Source organism: Ambystoma mexicanum, chromosome 8 (assembly GCF_040938575.1).
Source record: "Ambystoma mexicanum isolate Mex_15411 chromosome 8, UKY_AmexF1_1, whole genome shotgun sequence".
Taxonomy (NCBI): domain Eukaryota; kingdom Metazoa; phylum Chordata; class Amphibia; order Caudata; family Ambystomatidae; genus Ambystoma; species Ambystoma mexicanum.
This window is the reverse complement of record NC_090929.1, coordinates 1,514,415,507-1,514,433,706: the sequence shown is the minus strand read 5'-3', so window position 1 is coordinate 1,514,433,706 and position 18,200 is coordinate 1,514,415,507. Positions and strand designations below refer to the sequence as shown.

Below are 18,200 nucleotides of genomic sequence, written 5' to 3'. Positions count from 1 at the left end.
CTGACATTCTAAACATAGAGACATTTCAAATGAGAACAGTGAGAGCATGCCAAAAAACATGCAATGAAGAAGGCGGGTTGGCGGCTGATGAGGAGCTTGTTTCGTCCTCTGGTTTGCAGAGGTAAAATGTAATAATGTATGCAAAATAGATTTAAAAGCAGATGTAAACAGGCAGCTTTCCCCTGTAGGTAGAATTTAAGAGACTGTCAGGCAAAACATGCAACAGTAGGCTTTGCAGGAAAAGGGCTCTCCCTGCACGACTACCCAAGAGAGTATTTAGCGATGTGGAAGTTTTATGTGGCACGTTATCGGGGGCACGTGACAGGCAAGCAATGGGATTTTGGGGGTATTGGAAGCTGTGCTTAACATATGACTGCAAAAACACGTTGGTTTTGCAAGGGCTTGTTTTTGTCTCTTGTGGAATCCCAAAGCTACGGTGATATTGTTATTGTTATTTTGCATTTATATAGCGCCTTACATACCATTGGTATGGCCTGAAGGCGCTGGTAGGTTGAACGCCCTTGTATATTGGTATAATAGAGTAAGTTGCAAAAACCCGTGAATAGCTAAAAAGGAGGTCCTGCCATTAAAACTCACGCACAAATACCCCCACCAGCAAGAAGGCTCTTTATTGGGGTGACAAGATTTAAAAAGTAAAAAACGGGGACAGGGCAACTAACAAAAACTAACTCTTGAAAGTGGCTGCCAAGGAACTACACTTCAGTAGCGGTTGGTTGGAAGAGAAGGGGGTTTAAGTAATACTATTCAAATAAACACATCCTATAATTAATTTATCACAAACTAGCACTATCTTAAGTTGTAAAATGTAGCATTTCTTCAGTGCGAGATTGCGCATTCCTGCCTGCCAGCTTTGAAGATCTACTACCAAAAACCGGGACCACTGCATTTTCCAATGGAAACATAATCTTGACAAAGGGGAACAGAGTTCCAATTTCCGGGACAGTCCTGGCAAAACCGGGACGTCTGGTGACCCTAGCTTTATTCAATATTTGTATACCAGGTGCAGTTTGCCAGGCACGTTAACAGTGCTTTGGCAAAGCCTTGCACACCTGTGATGCAGTGTGGCTTGTAATGTCAGAGGGTCATAGCGTCAGAGGAAGTATAATGGCTCCAGATTCTCTTAAATTCCTCACAGGTTGGGACTTTTATATTTAAAAAATAAGGCTACGGGTGTGTGTACCAAAAGCAGATAATTTTCAATGTGAACAAGCAAGGGCAATGACAACAGTTTGGGCATCTGTGTAGGCATGGCAAAGGCACTTGCCAGGCACAGCCGTAGTGGTATTAACTGCCCACTGACAGTAGACGGTGAAAAATGGTGCGATACCTGACAAGTGCCTAATACCTGATCACAGGCCAAAACAGTTGGCCAATGCTTGTTTTTAACAGGACTTCTGTGAAGGACGCACAGAGTGCTTATCAATCGAAGGAGACTGAAAGAAAGCATGTAGTCGGTTTGCATGAGGTTTTTGGTTTAGAAAATGTGGTCAACCTATGCAGAATATGAGTCCCGCAAGGATAGCTCAGCGGCAGGGGTGTTGTTAGGTCTGGAAAAGTTCTGGGGCTATGTTAATGTCAGGTCTTTTGGGACTCGGGGCTAGCTACCCTTTTTGCTGTTGCCACTGAGCTTCTATCCGGGGCTACAAGCAAATGATCCAGGGCTATAGCCCCCTCAGCCCCCCCTTAGCAACGCCTCTGCTCAGTGGCAACGTGCTCACCTTGTTAACGAGACGAACCGAAGCAACACAGGTGCAATCCCCGGGTCCGCGCTTAGAAACCTCTGGGCATTAAGCACGTTATAAATACGCAACTAAGACATATTCCTGTAACAGCGCCTCGATGCCCCTGGGCTGTGTGAGGGCTTTAAAAATGCAAAATAAAAAAATAAAATTAGAGATGATTTCAAGGGATTGCAACCATCTTGAAGATACGAGGATCCCGTGCCATTTTAATGCATTAAGATTCTAGTACTGGCACAAATTAAAGAACTCCACCTCGTCGGGACAGCATCTTCAGTTTTGGGTGGGGAGAGGCAGGAATGGGTGTGAATGGCCAAAGGGATTAGCATGGCTACGGGCAGGCAACGTGTGGGCTCGTAACCAAACAGCACCCGTACACTCTGTGCCCCTCCTCAAAAGTAATTCCTCAGTGTCCCTCGTCATATGCCATTACTCCTTATCTGTACTCGAATCCGTACTCAAATGCAATAGTTTGGGCAAGGACACCTACTAGTCCATACTAAAAATTACTTTTGCAATTTTTCAAGATATTGCCAAGTGTATGGATGGCTACCGCTGAATGCAGACGTAGTATGAAGTCCCCATACATTGGGAAACTGATCCGCTTCGTAAAATCTTCTGCTTTTTGATGTATTTTGGCAGCTCTGACTGCCAGACACTTCCGCCATTCGTGATTGGTCCATTCACCAAGAGGTGCAGTTGTAAAATGTGTTGTCCACATTTATCGGCGCCCTAAGAAAGTGGCGCGGCGTGGGTTTGGTGAGGGCCTGTTCTCGGTCAGAATGTTATGCTGAACCTGGCCAGATAGAAATGCCCTCTATCTAGTCCCACAAGGCCTTGTTGAATCTGAAGGGAATTATTGGTGGCATATTATTGTGCCGGTACTACCATTACTGCTGGCTGTAATCTAGTGGCACCACCACAGTACAGGATTATCAGCGGTTTGGTGGTAACGGTTTACAGGAACAGCGCCGGGTGTATTTCAGTAGGTTGACCTGCATCATGAGATACATTTTTTTTTACCTTGCCATTCTTAACTTTGGATAGAAATAATTATGTACCATAGCACAGTGAGTAGAGCGCTCGGCAGGGCTTTAAGTGGGCCGGGGCATACCGGGGCTGGGCCCCGGCAGGCTCTGAAATCTCGTTTTGAAGCGGGGCCCTGCCGGGGCCCACTAATCTCCCCTGGCAGCCCCGGCCACTACACAAAAAGGCATTTTTTTCTATAGCCTGAAGCTCTCGCTCGTGTGCAAGAGCTTCAAGCTTCAGAAAAAAAATTACTTTCACCCATAATGGTGGCGCCGCACCTGCGAGGTATCCCTTTAAGCAAGAGATGCCCGTGAGCCCGTGAGCCGGAGCCACCATTATGGAGAAAACGTAAGGCCGCTGGAAGCAGAGGCCTTGCTTTCCAAATACTGAAGCTCCTGCGGATTCGCGGGAGTTTCAGTCTTAAGGAACAGGGCCTCTGCCTCCAGCGGCTTCACCTTTTCAGTCTTAATGGTGACGCTGCCCCTCCCCAGCTGGGAGAGATCAGCACCCTCTCCCACATGGGGAGCAAGTGGTGATCTCTACAAAAGACTGCCTGGAAGGGGTGCCAGTAGCCCATTGAGCCGGGGCTCGTCGGTGGGCGTGCCCTAATGGGCCAGCAGGACCCCCGCCGTTAGGCCACGCCCCCTCGATGAGCCCCGGCACATTTTGTAGTCCCACTTAAGGCACTGGCCGCTCGCTTTGACATCCGTGCAGAGCCTGCTGACGCAGGTTCGAATCCCGACAGGGCCAAACTCAGGCTTTCATCCTTCCGAGGTCGATAAATGAACACCACACACCGTGGGTAATAATGAGCAGCGCTCAGATACCCGAGGCTTCGTAGCGCTATATAAATGCTACATTATTATGTACAGTAGCTGATCTTACTGCACTGTACATTTTTTAGCATCCAGAGAAGAGTCATTGGTGACTCTTCTCTGTTACATTGCAAAGGGGCTGAGAAGGTGGGCGTGAGAGGGATTCACTTTTCATTCTTTTTAGGGGTCCCCCTGCAAAAGGTTTCCTCCTGCATTGAAGCGAAGCATTCGCACTCCTTTACAACAGCAACAATCCTGTAAAAACTATTGTGGGACTTGTTAAAAGTTTTACTTCCAGCGTTTTGTGGCAGTAAAAATCTGTGGTATTTTCGGGCATTATTCCACGTGTAATAGGTTCCTATTTACCGCTGGCGGTATACGTCAAGCCTGCAATATGGCAGGCAGTAAAACACGTTTTTTAAAATGAAGCCTGTTTTACTTTTGCAGGTATAGCTGTAATGAGGCCCCAAGTCGTCATAGCGGCAACGCGTAACTTTTTTTGTTTTCTGCCCAGTGGCATAATTGGATAATTACATTTTTGGTATCTTTCAATAGTGTTGCTGTGTGTGTGTTATCATTTTCCCTCATTGTTATCTTCCTTTTCTTGTACTGCGCTAACGCTGTGCTCCCACCCTGAAGGCCCCGTCTGCACCATATGCATACCCCAAATGAAAAAAACATCACGCGGTAACATTTTTCTGCAAATGCAGTTATGATGATCATTATAAAGACTGACAATGTGTATACGTCTAATGTCGATGTCATGTGCAATTTTCATTCAATAATGAGGCCCCTTCATATTTCTATTACTTATACGGGGTAGTGAGGGGACCAGTAGAGGTCTGATATTCTATACCCCCGTCACACCCTCTAAGGAACCAATATATATTTATATATATAGAATGCAATAAGGGAGCGACCAAGCATAGTCAACGAGCCTGGTCTAACCAAGGGGAGTTCAAGAGTTTGGGAACGAGGCGGGTCTTGCTCAATAACGTTTTTGAAATCATAGGTTCACATTGTGCATTTTACACCATTTTTGTAATAAAAAAAAATGTAAAAAGTAATACAATTTACAATCTGTCCTGTCGGCTAGCACAGAAACAATCCAATATTTGCCAAATCGTCGACAGTACACACAACCAACGACCACTCCATTTTCTTGATGTCTATGTTCATAAAATATGCCAGAATTGCCACTTTAAGAACACACTCATGTTGGCTGTACCCAATAAATTCCGTATTGTCACTGTGCAAAGACACTGTCATGCAGGGTGTGCCAACATATGCCATGATTGCCAGTGTAAGAATGCACTTAAGTTCACTTTTCCCAACAAAGACAGTATTAACCCTGTAAGAACACACTCGTTGGCTATTCCTAATAATGGCAATATTTCAATGGTAAGAATACATTGTTGTGCTGCCCTTGCCAGCATATGACAGTATTGCCACTTTAGGAACATTCTCAAATTAACTATGCCCAGTAAAGCCAGTGTATGAAGACATGGTAATACTAGTTGCACCAAAATATGCCAGAATTGTTGCTTTAGGAACACACACATGTTGGCAGTGCATAATAATGCCAGTATTACAACTGTAGTACATTTTCCTGTACACTGTACCTATATGTGCCCGTAATGCCGAGTAACACTGTGCAGACACCAAAACAACCTGCACCCCACACCAGCGCACCAAACAATGGCATTACTCAGTTGTATTTTGTAGATCAGGTCTTTGGTGACAGGTCTTCTGAATCTAGATAAAGCGAATGCATCCTGTGGTTAGAATATATTGCTAAAATGTTGAGTGGCATTGGTTTGAAGCAATACTAAATTAGACCTCCAGTCTGTCGCTGAAAGCCACACAGTCTGAAAACTATACAGCACTAAGTTCAACCTCCGCTCGGCCTGGCAAGTCAGCTGTAAATGTCACCCATCCAAGAGGGATATAGGGTGGGAGGTAATCAAGTGACGCAGGCTCAGTACTGCTCATCTAGGCCCTCTCTGTTGAAGAAATGTGCTTCAGAAACCTCATCCACACAAAAAAGCAAAATGACAATTTATCGGCAACTAAGAAGCCCGCCCACAAGACCACAAATGTCTAAATCGTCATTACGAGCCACACAATTTGGGCACCTGAGCCCTCAACAACACTGTGGGCGACTAAGACGTCCACAACAGCAGCTGCACAACCTTGTTGATGATGTAATTGACAACCACAAGATCTTTCACGAATCTAACCGGATCAACAATAACTTTGCAGCCGCTCGTTGGTGGCCGGTCTTTAAAATAAACAGCAACCTCCTCCCAAAAAGAGGTTGCCACACAGGCAAACACTTCATCAAAGGGTACGCCGGAGCTCATGCAGGTGACCCCTAGTTCGCAGAGTCAACAAAGACAGTCTGTGGACCTTGTGTGTATTTGTCCCTCTGATCTGCTCAGAGCCCAAGGAAGTTCCACTGGAAGAGATTCTGGAACGCAAAATCCACTCTGGGTTCAAGGGTCAGGAGCAGTGTTGTCTGATGAGTAGGAAGAGTGGAGGCTGCCTCCCATGACGATGGAGAAACCACAGCCACCACCAACACCACCCTCACTGCCCACATATCAAAGGATATTCTCTTTACCCTGAAAGCATGAGTCCTGGAATTACAAATGAGGGAACCAGACATCCATCCGAAGCCTTTGGCACTGCAGATCCAGCCGACTGATCAACCCAGACCATGGGCACCGGCACCTCATTCCCATGGATAAAATACTGAGCGAGTAGGAGACAGAAGGGAGGCCCCCTCCCCACACTCGATTTAGAGTAAGACTTTGAGGATCTTCATCCGGTTGCAGCTTCGATTAACTCAAATATGGCCATTGCGTTCAATGACCGTTCTTGTGGATGGGCAACTGGAGGAACACCCGCCTGGAACCTCCAGACGAAATTGGAGCTTTGCACACCATGGCGAAGGTGGCCTAGATGTTTCACTGGCTCCCTACAAAGCAAAGAAAGCAAGGCATTTTGTACCTGAGAAGAGGTAGAGCATTTAAGACAATATTGTCTATTACCATCCTGAATAGGTTGTTAGCTGTGCAAAACCCCTTTACAGCTCGAGCAAGAAAGGACCGCACATATCTGGGGAGGCTTGTGGTCGTCTGCGGAAGTGATGGGACCGAGCAGTTCGGGCTGGACTGCCGCTTTCACTGTGAGACCAACCATGATTTGGATGGGGTCTTTCCCCTTTTTGAAATGGCTTAGCAGGCTAAAGATCGATAGTTTGGAGGGTTGCCCAGAGCCGTACCAGAGGTTGAGATGGATTAATTCTAAACCTTCCAGCCATCTATCACGTTTTGTTTTTCAATAGGAATGAATACAATCAAAAGTTGGAAAAAAAGTCTATTAAAAAAAAGGGGGACTCGAGCGGTAGCAGAGATTTCATTTCCACGATGCTATACAACCGAAGACGTGACTTTTGACACGTCTTTACCTTTTGACTGTGATGCTTAGACACATTGTCTCAGAGATGCACGGGGCTGGCTGGAACACTCGCATGTACTTCGTCTTTATGTAATCGTGAAGAACACATGTGTGGTCCCTTGTGACAACAGCCTCTATGGGCCCCGAGCTCAGCCACATATAGACTCCAGGCATTGCTCTAAATAGCTCATCAACAGGCCAGCTGTTTGACCCACTTCCTGATGACGGGACAGGAAGTGTATTGTAAAATTAGATGAGCTTGGAGGGGGATGGGGGGGTCAGAGGGAGGTGTTCAGATCAGTAACTTGTTTCCTTCATCCCTTTTATGGAAGGTCATCCAACACATTTGTGTGTGTTTGTAGTCACGTGAGCTGGAAGATGACGTGGGAATCTGGCCCTTCCTTGTTAGAAACACTGAGTCCTTTCTCCTTTACACGCTGGAAGTCACTGATTGAAGAATGCCCCCCAGCGCAGCCTTTTGCAATGCACTTACAAGTAACAGCCTTTAGCCAAGGTTAGGATTTGCTGTGCATTTTAAAAAGCATATATATGTTTTTAAAATATTTTACTTTGAGTTTTTAAAAGTAGTAATGTTGAACTGTACAGGCAATACCAGCTTCAGAAGGTGCCTGCTGTTGCCGCCTGCATTTCCAACTCTTGAATTCTGTCCTTTTCTTCCCCACATGGACTTTAAAATGGGAAGAGTAGTAGTTAACAGGAACATACGTTAGGCGTTGTTTTAAGCCAGCAAGTGTTCTCTGGTCAACAACAGCTTGAAAAGCACCATTGGGGCGATCTCACTTAGTTGAGAATAATTTCTCTAAAGACGCTTTAATTAGAACAGCAATCATCTGGGCCCTGAGCTTCAAGAACATGAAGGATCCTAAACCCGTTTTAACTGATTGGATTTAGTAGGATACATGTCTGTTGTATCCAGTTGTTTCTATGCCCAGTCCCACCTTGTGTTGGGTTCAGCAGCACAAGGTCCGAGTAAGGGTGTGCATGCTCTCTCTTGACATAACGAATTGACTCTGGTTCCCCCCAAGGATGACTTGTTTTCAGGGCTGGCAACCGTTGCAGAGACGGCGCTCGCGTGCGACACGCTCGCGTTGTCTCCAGAACCGCAACGAACAGGTGCAGGGGAGGACCATTGCATCATCTGGCATCAGGAAGGGTTTGCTCAGTGAGCGTATCGAATTGTACAAGCGTAAGATCGCTGGAATTTTACGAAGCCCCAAATGACACTAGGATATAAAATCCAGGAAAGCAAATTAAAGCCAGCTGCAGCGGCATCGCCACATGTTTTCTAGGGAGGGGAAGGCTGGCAGGTCTTAGTACAAAAACGCACCATGCGGCAAATGTGGGCTATGACTTTAGACCGTAGTTCTTGGTCAGTGGCCATCGATACCCATGATCAAGACGTGCCATGGACATATTTGGCCATGTGCGTCCTTAGTTCTGCTCAGTAGTCTTTATCGAGGAGGGCTATATTGACTGAGGCAATAGTCTCTACTTGTTTTCTTTGGTCTTTGGTTATCTTGAAGTATTATTGCTGATGTTTCCCCCTGTTGTCCACATGTGGCCACTAATAAGCTGTATGTAACCGGGCCATTGTGTCATCCTTGGTCTTGGCGTAGAATACATTGCAGCCTATCACACCTATCCTCGGGCATGGCCTGGGTTCAATTTTTTTGGTGGTGTTTCAGAATTTCTATGCATGGGCCTGACGAGTGCTCCGCATCCAGGAACATTATTTAGTTCTGGGGATTGCAGGGTGCGCGATGCATGATACATCTCCTCTGTGTGAAAGCAGTGCAGATCAAACAGACATACAGTTCACGGAAATCTGTAGTTGAATAGAACACTCTTGAGGCATTTTCTGAAGATGGGCTGGGACTAGAGGGTCCCACTCTCCAGTGGAAGCAGAGCTTTGGATGCCAGACCAGAGAAGTTGAGGTCTTCATGTCTTGTGTATGGACTAGAAGGGGAAGGATGTTCGGATCTGCCGAGGGTTGCGGCAGTGCTTCTATCCCAACAATAGATTGATGCTTTGCCATAGAGACATTTATAAGGCAAGGGCAATCACACTTGATTCTGCCTCCAGTTCACAACCTGTGGTGGGATCTTGAAAGTGACGAGCTGCATCGCTTTGGTTTTCCAGGCCGGCAGTCCATGGTCGGCTGCTTTATGAATGCTCTTTAGTTGGATGCACAGTTATTTCGGGAGTTTGAGAATTGGCCAATTGAGCAATCAAGTTTAGAATGAACAAAGGATTGGAGTAGGGCAATGACGGGAGAGTTTGTCTGATTTGGCAGATGAGAGAAGAACAACTTTTTGTGGTGGCATTTGAGCATAGAGGCCTGCGTTGTTTTATTGAAGTATGAGGTAATTTACTTTGCTCAAATTTCATATGGCTTTTTCATCTTTTTGCATATAATGGGTGTGGGGGGGTTCCGCAACCACCTACCGGCCAAGAATTTAACATTTGTAGACTTTGTGGGCAAGCCCTGAAGAGAGTTCATATTAACAAATTATTCTGGTGATTAATGAAGGCATGGAGTCATTGGGGAGCTGGGAAGGAGGATGGTCTGGAGGGGGGATATCGCCAGATCGTATGCTTGAAATGGAAGTGGAGGGAGGAGTCCAGAGTGGCGGACTGGGAGGAGTCCAGAGTGGCGGGCTGGGAGGAGTCCAGAGTGGCGGGCTGGGAGGAGCTCTGGCAATTATCTTTGCGGAATTGTTCGTCTGTATGCCTAGACTGTTTCCCATCAACACATTGGGAAGATCAGTGCATTCGTTTTTAGAAGCAGAAGAGGGTGGTTTACAATGGGCCGGTTGTTGATCATTTCTGTACTTTCCTAGAGAGTTGGTCATTTGTTGATTGCATGTAGTATTTTACTAGAGTAAATGTATAAATCTAGATAATTTATAAAACACAAACCCATCTGGGAAGCAAGGAATGGTGTATGGAATGGGGGAACACCCAAGGGGTTACAAGTAAGGGTGCAGAGATAACAGGAGCTGAGATGGATAGGGGGAACATGAGAAGGGTGGGAGCTCCAGAGTGGGAGAATTACAGTTCAGTGGAGCAATCGGCCCTTGGCAAGATGTTCTTTAAAGAGTAGGGTCTTCAGGTACTTCCTAAAGTCTAGGATGGGGGAGGGTCACATTTGGCTGTGAGCAATACCTTCTGTGGGGTCCAGATGATGTTTTCAGGGCACTGAAGTAGTCTCCTATGTTTGAAAACCACCAGTAGGCTTTTATGGTGGTAATAATCCAGGTTCAGTACAGGGTATGGGGATATGTATGGGAGTGGAGAACCGATTCTGTGGCCTCCCAGAGGATGCCTTTGAGAAACTCTGATCTCGATACAGTTCAGAACATCTTTCCATGCACGCATTTCTCAGGAGCTCCTAGTGCGGGGAGAAAACTCCCAAACACAAGATTCCCCCTCATTCATTTCAGCAAAAGACAGAAACAAGTTGTTCTTGATCACTTCTGCATAGTGGCTGCCCAGCTAGGATAGTAATGAGTTGTAGGGCTTGTTTACACTGTCATTTGTCTTCTGATCAACAAACAGCTCTACATTAATAAAAATGAGGTCCATAGCGACGGCCCTCTGGTTGCTTGCAGATCCCTTGCTGACAAATTGCCCACATTCCCGCTCCCCTGTTGTTAGCTCCCCACTCGATGTTGCTCTGCTACCCTCGCCTTGTTCTTCCCCCTATGATTGTAAAGCGCTCTGTTGCTTCTCCGCTAGGTTGGCACTGAATAAAGACAATAATAATAATAATAATAATAATAATAATAATGATGGAAGATTCCCAACTGTCGTGAGATTCAGTTACATAGGTTGGCTGCTCTTGAATCGTTTCGTATCTGGTCAATAACGCATTGACAATGTGATCATGGTGAGATAATATTTCTCCAGGGGTGTTATGTTCGGTAATATGATCGTCCAATGATGGCCACTATCCTTGGTGAACATAAAAAGGGGCGTCATTGCTGCTGTGTGTTCCATCTCTGCTGATTGACAGGTCGGTGATCCAAAAGAGCACAGAGTTACTTTCAAATGTTGCCAAGGAGACCTGTGTTTAAAAGTCTGATCTGCTTAAAGTGATTTCTTAGGTATAGCTGTTGTATGAATCAAGGTTCTCGGACTTGTTCGTAAACTCACCTTTGCCCAAAGCACTGACAGGCTTCTCTTAAGTGAGACCCAAGGCAACTCTTCGAGTCTAGACACACATCCCAAGGTAAGATGGCAGCTCCTGAGGTTCAGGAAAGATTGGTCTTCAAGCTGTTCTGGAGATATATCTTTCACTTACGCCATCTTGCTCAGTCTGGCTGTTGTAAAGGTACACCACCCGGGAGACATCTGAGGTTTCAGCTGTCGCCTACCCGGCTTCTTCAAGGACCTCCCTCGTCTGACTCACGAGTACCACAAACCAACTGTGCTGGAGAATCGCTCAGATGCGTAAGGCTGAATGGATGGCGTGGTGGAGCTGAAAGTTATGAACCCTTCCCACGCTCGCCTCATAATCAAATAAACAAACTGGTTTATAAAAGCATGTTGGTCAATGTGTAAACTGGTTCCCTCCCTTTGCACTCCTCCTCTCCAACCAGTTTAATATTGAAGCCTTACATCCGTCTGGGGTGTGGATGCTGGAGACAATTGCTTTGTCTCTCTTTCTCTGAGGTACATTGTTTCTATGTCTACTATTCATGTCAAGCTTCCCTGAAATGTTTCTATGGGTAGGACTGTGAAAAGACCTGAAGGCGCCCCACACGCCTCGACATGGCTTTGTGGCTTAAGGACTGCAAGAGAGTAGGCAGGACGGAGATGATTTCACAAGCTGAATTTGCAACACAAAGAAATGTACAGACAAAAAAATTACAACTTAAGATCTTTTTAGTGGTCCTATTTTGGGGCCACTTTGTCTGATGTCCCAGAGTAATTCAAATGCAGAGGAAAATCGTCTGTTCTGTAGGGCTTTCCAACACTGCTAACCCGTAAGTGTTGTGGGAATTGAGAAGTTGCAGACCTCACTGGCAGCCGCAGCAATCGGCGTGTGCAACTGTGGCGCGCGCTGCAAGCTCAGCTAGGTGCATGCATCCCATGTATTGCGATGGCAGGAAAGCTGCCCAGGCACTGGAAGTCTGCCTGCTTCCGGGCCTAGCCTCACAGCAACTAGCCCTGTATCAATGGGTGGATATGTAAAAAGAGGACATAGGCACTGGACACTCCTGCTACTCCTTGGAGGTGTATATACCTATATCGTTGCATCCCCACATGTTTGGGACTACAACTCCCAGCGATGCAATTAGCACAGTCGATAGTGAGGGATCATGGGAGTCATAGTCCAAAACATCTGGAGAGCCATATGGAGCCCTGCTCCAGATAAACGACATGGGCAGCCAGATAATTGTGCTTATTTATATTATTTGATTTGGCATGACCCCATGCCACCTGTTGACTCCTTCAGAGGGCAGGCCCAAGGAGTACGCGCCAGGTTCTGGGTTAAGTACAGTTTGTCAGATATGGTCCATAAGCTTAGCCTAACGGGTGTGTTTTCAGTAATCGAGGTGGGGCATTTCTGTTGTGCAATACCAGTGAGTCAGAAGTCGTACTGTGAGGGTGCCCTGCGGGAGTTGATCTGAGGTGTGAGGGTTCTAGTGAACACTATATTACAGGCTTGACTCTTTGGGACTGGGGGTCATCCCCCTGGAGGATCCATGGGGAGGTTGGAGGAGAGTATACTACTCAGCCTGCCAGCTGGACCTCTTTCTTTATATGTTTAAATTATGTACTCTTTGATCCAGCAAAAACTAGAATAGATGCCTGTGACTCATGAAAGCCCTTGCATCCATTAAGCAGGATGGACTTCTGTTTCTCCAGGCAGTGGATGTCTATGTGGTCTCCTGTATTCTTGCGGGCACAAAGAGGCAGGTCCCCGGTGTTACCCAACAGTGGAGAAACATAGCATTTACAGGTTATGAAAACGTATGAAATGTCCGGTTGTACCCAGTGTTTCATACCCCAAATGAATGCACTCTCTCTCTACCCCTCTGTTTGGGTTAGAGTCACCTTGTCAGGTGCTTTTATGCTAGAGCCACATAGCCATTGCCTTTACCGGAGAAAAGTCAGACATCTTGAATGGATGGTGTGTTTTTTTATGGTTTAAACTAGAATGATGGCAACAGAGGCATCCGCCAAGGTGGGCACCATCAAGATATTTGGAGACATACATTGTCATTGCATGTGTCCTGCAGGAATTTCGACATCATACTGCGGGTGCATTGCCCGGATGGGGAGAGATGCAGGGACACAGGCTACGCAGGCCTGCTCTGGTTCTGGTAGGCCGTGTAAAGGCTGCGTGGTCTATAATTGAATTAGTAATTTCTATTTTTTTGTCAGATAAAAAGGTTTGTATTTGCCACAGAAGAACATATTTAAAAAAGTCAATTATTTACTTTTACTAACATTGTAAATGGTCTAATTTTAAAATGTTATAGAAGGTTATAATTTCAAAATGGACCGTCTGATGCATGCCTTTTGTACGCTTTCAATACCATCAATGAGCACTCCGTGCTGCCTTGCATACCATCAGTGCATTTTGGGAATATAAGAATGAATGACCACATAGGCTTATATTTGACAAATGTGTCTATGATTAAATGGTTTAATGGTTGAATCAGTATGTACATAATGTCCACTTGGCTTTGTGCTCACTTCATTTTTCACAACTCTCACTCTAACAAACCACACACATGAACCATGTATACTCATTCAGGCAGCCTCAGGATTTGGATGTGAGGATAAAATAGCTGTGACATCTGTCACTCTGTTAGTTCTCCCTCTCTTTTCCAGAGCCTCACAGAATCCCCAGTGCACAAACCTCCTTCGAGAATGATATTCTACATATAGGTTAGGATGTGATAGAAGCACTCCTGACACTGGTTGCTCACCTTTAATAGGAATCCCTGCAATATTCAAACCCTCTTACTCAGAACCATGGGCAACATCAAATGCCAGCCAAGTGGAGTTGAAAAGGGTATACAAATATAAACCTTTGTTCTATATTTTCTAAACAACAGTTAGCACAAGCCTATTTTGTTGGGCAAACGCGAAGTTCCCCTACCACCATTGTTTAAAAGAATAGACTTATTAGGAATATGGATAAAGAACATAATGCCTAGACTCCAATGTATTAAGCCCATTCTGCCACAGACAAGTCATTTCAAAATGAGGTTGCTAATAGTTATTATAACATTACACCAAATGAACAGAAATTAAGTTCAGAATGTGTTAAATTTATAATTGTAAAATGCAGTAAAGAGGTGCATCGTTCTTTTCTGGCATTTAAAACACATAGGGCCTCATTACGAGTTGGGTGGTATTCCAGTGGTAAATCCACCAGAATACCACCCAACAGAATTACCGTTAATGCCACTTGGTCCAGTGGTGGTGGCAGAGTTAATCCCCATTTTCTGAGAGTTCATTGGACTATATGGGGCATTTTTGGTGGAATGACTGCTTGGAAAATTACTGCTTCAATAATTCCACCGATGTCGGTGAAAGTGGGAGGATTTATCTCCAGCATGATGCCGGAGGTAAGTCCCCCATACCAGGGCCATACTCGTAGTATGGCGGAGTGAGAAAAGTGGCAGTAATTCTGTTACTGCCAATTCTTTCCCACGCCGCCAATTCTCTTAATGAGCCCATAGTGAAAAATACCAACACAGTACCATCTGTGCGGAATCCAGCGGAGGACATACACTAACATGTAATATGTCTACAGCGCTGACTGGTTCCTTGATTCGAATGAACTGTAAATAACACGCGTTTACTTTTACCGTGATCCAAAAAGACTCATTCGTGGAGGAGTTGAGCTGTCCGAGGTCTGGCAGGACCATGATTCAGAAACTGCTCTTGTGACCCCAATGTATACCCTTCATTGCCTACCCAGCACCACATCTGCGGCCCGCCCTTCAGAATGAGCCAGGGAAGAGTTCTCTCTTGGGATATACTGCCTCTGATAGATTTTTAGACCCAGACAATCTGCAGTACCTGTTGGTGGTTGTGTAGACCTTTTAGGTAGCAGCACTGTTTATACATCGGCCCGATCACGGCATTTTGGATGAAGAAGCGATGTTTGTGGATCCCACTTGGCACTGGTGCCATCTAAGGAAATGCTCAAATCGTTTATTTGAAGCACTTGCGCTGCCCATATACTAGGCATTCCCATAGCAAAGTTAAGAAATTCATCCAACCGTCAGCAGGTTTCCTGGAGCTAGCATGATAAGAGCCAGGTTCTGCGAATCTTTTTCTTACAAGCAATCTTCGTCACCGAAATTCAGCATTTAGTTGCTCTGATACCGCACTGCATTTTGTCAAGGGGTAGAGTAGCTCCTGACACCTGTGACTGGAGGGCTGCAAGAGCACGACGGGTCTTGCATTAGTTCTAGTCTTTTCTTGTAGTTGACTGTGTTGAGTTATGCAACAAGCAATCCTGAAGCCCATCCAATTCAGGAATCCATCCGCTCTCAGGCACCAGGCTCATTCCTCTTGGAGTTGTCAGATTTCTGGCCTATAAATCTGTTCGCCGAAGGAGCAGTTTAAATATTGGACACCGAATGTTGAGTTTCAGTTGCACAATGTTGTTATGGTTGATTTCAGGCACACACACACACGCCCACCTATTTAAACACAATGCGAAACCCTAGGCACTCACGTGGAATTAAACCCATATGACAACTTCAACACCTATTCACAAAGTAAAGACATTACTTACTTTGGTTTAGTGATATAAATAAACAAATTAAAACATTTATTCAATGTTTTCAATTATTGCATGTGTCATTCTGTAATGTATTTCCACACGACATAAGGTTTAGATAAAGATCTTCTTTTCAAAAACAATTCAGAGAAAAATTCAACATCAAATAATTAATACAAAGCAGTTCCTATTAGGACATTGATCCAAGAGGTCTTTCATTGTACAGATCTTCTGCCCTTCTAAATCCTACGTGTTTCCGATAATATATCGATCCTTCTTCACGAATTACGGACTGTTTTCCTTAAAGTATTCTAGATAAACTTTAATGGACAAATAAACTCATACATACCTCTTCAATCAATAATAATTGGACCTGAAGAATGTAGAATACTAAACTCTTCTCAAGTCTTTCACAGAAACAAGAACCATAATACCAAGCACCGAAAGGCAAGCAAAATGCTTATCATAGCTACTGTCGTCAATGGCGCTAGTATTCAAACATTGTATATGTATTATCTCCCCTTAGCAGTGACATACATCAAGCCAACTAGACCTCATTGAAAAAGTTTCTGAAACCTTCCAGAGCTTGTTATAAGAGTCTTCGCCTGTGAGGAATACATTAAATCCTGTCAACAATCTCTGATTAGGAGTTCATGAAGCAAGAGTGGTACGTGCTTGGGTGTCATACAAGCTTACCTCAACCAGTTAAAAGAAATGGTAAGGAGGAAGCGCTGAGGCACAGCAGACTGGTGATGCCAGCGTTGCGCCCCATGCTCACTCCTTAAATGTTTGAAAATGGCGATCGTCCATCATGCTGCATGTGTCACCACAGATGTGATGCGACGCTTGACAACACTGCGAGAGCGGCCATCTTGAACAACTGCAATGCATAGTAATACAATCAATGTTCCATCCTTGAACAGCAAAGATGATAAACATCAATAAAATATTTTAGGATTCGACAACTGCATTCATAATATACATCTGTTCATTTCTTATCAAGAAATTAAAGCTTACAAAGTTTTAGTTAAAAGAAAACATCTTTCTTTCAAAAGAGTATAATACAGAAAGGAACTAGTGTGGTCCTGAAATGAGACAACGACCAGCTCAAGGTATTTACAAACTTGCTTCTATATTTCAAATTTTGACAACAATCAATGGTGTCAACGTATAGGTTAGGCGGACACCAAAATATACAAAGACATTGTGTTAGTTACAGAGCAATGTAGTAATGCTTTACAATCATTTGTCAAGAAAGCAAGACAAAGCCCATTCATTGTTCATGTCTTTTGGAGTTATAGCATCAAGCTTCTCGATCCAATACATTTCTTTTTGCAACAACAATGTTTTTACATTGCCACCTCGCTTTGGATCGGAATCTGTTCCAGAATCACAAATTGCACATGTGCTATGTTAGGTGCGCTCTATTGAAATGGACAGCAACTGGTGACTTTTCATTTTGTAGTCTTACGTTGGACTTGTGCTTTGTTCCATCGAATCTTAGCCTTTCGAGTTGTCATCCTGACATAGAATGTGCCACAAGGGCACTTCAATCCATACACTACGTTCGAGGAGTCACAGGTAGCTGAGTGATTCAAATAATTTTCTTGCCACTATAGGGAAGATTAATGTCATAGCCTTTGATAACATTCCACAATGCTGGACATTGTTGCAGGGTATTGTCCCTAATCCTGGCCTTATTTGTGATGTACATGATTTAAATTCTGCATTAACTAGATAGTCTCTCAAAGACTTGATCCTTCCATGTGCAAATTTGGAAGTTTCAGGAAAGGATAAACCAGGGAAGCATCCATATCATATGTTTGATGACTTTCGTGATTTACTGACTTTGTACAGAATAAGTAGTTATGTAAACCAACAGAGGGGCTGGTTTAGGGGTTTGTGCAGTTAATAGGGGTTCTCGTGTAATGTTTTCTGCACTGGATAGTGCAGTACCGATAACATAGGGAGATTATTTCCTTTCTGCAAATTCATGCCTAAATTCTCTTGATTTTATTGCAAATTCTCTGCTATTGCTGATAATCCTTTTGTACCTAAGAAATGTGGCTAAGTGGGATGCTCTCCAAAGTTCTCTTTGGGTGAACACTCATCAATAAAAGGCTCTTTCTGTCGGTGGCTTTGGATCAAACTGTTACAAAACTTACATCACCATCCAGAAATTGGATCTTTGAAAAGCTATGCTTTCTAGTAAACTTGATACGTGGTTGCAGATTATTCATGAATTTTTTTTAAAAAAATTGCAATTATAAAAGGCACCCTTGCAAATGCCAAAAATGTCATCTATATAACGATTTAACACTTTAAGTATTGCAACCAACGAGCAAAATGAAGTATAT

At 44.4% G+C, this 18,200-nt stretch overlaps 1 protein-coding gene across 6 annotated transcripts in view; it reads left to right on the top strand.

Annotated features, from left to right (window-relative positions):
- Positions 1 to 18,200, top strand: part of SH3PXD2A (SH3 and PX domains 2A) — a 1,212,758-nt gene that overhangs the window by 1,016,603 nt on the left and 177,955 nt on the right. The gene's annotated exons all lie outside the window — the stretch shown is intronic.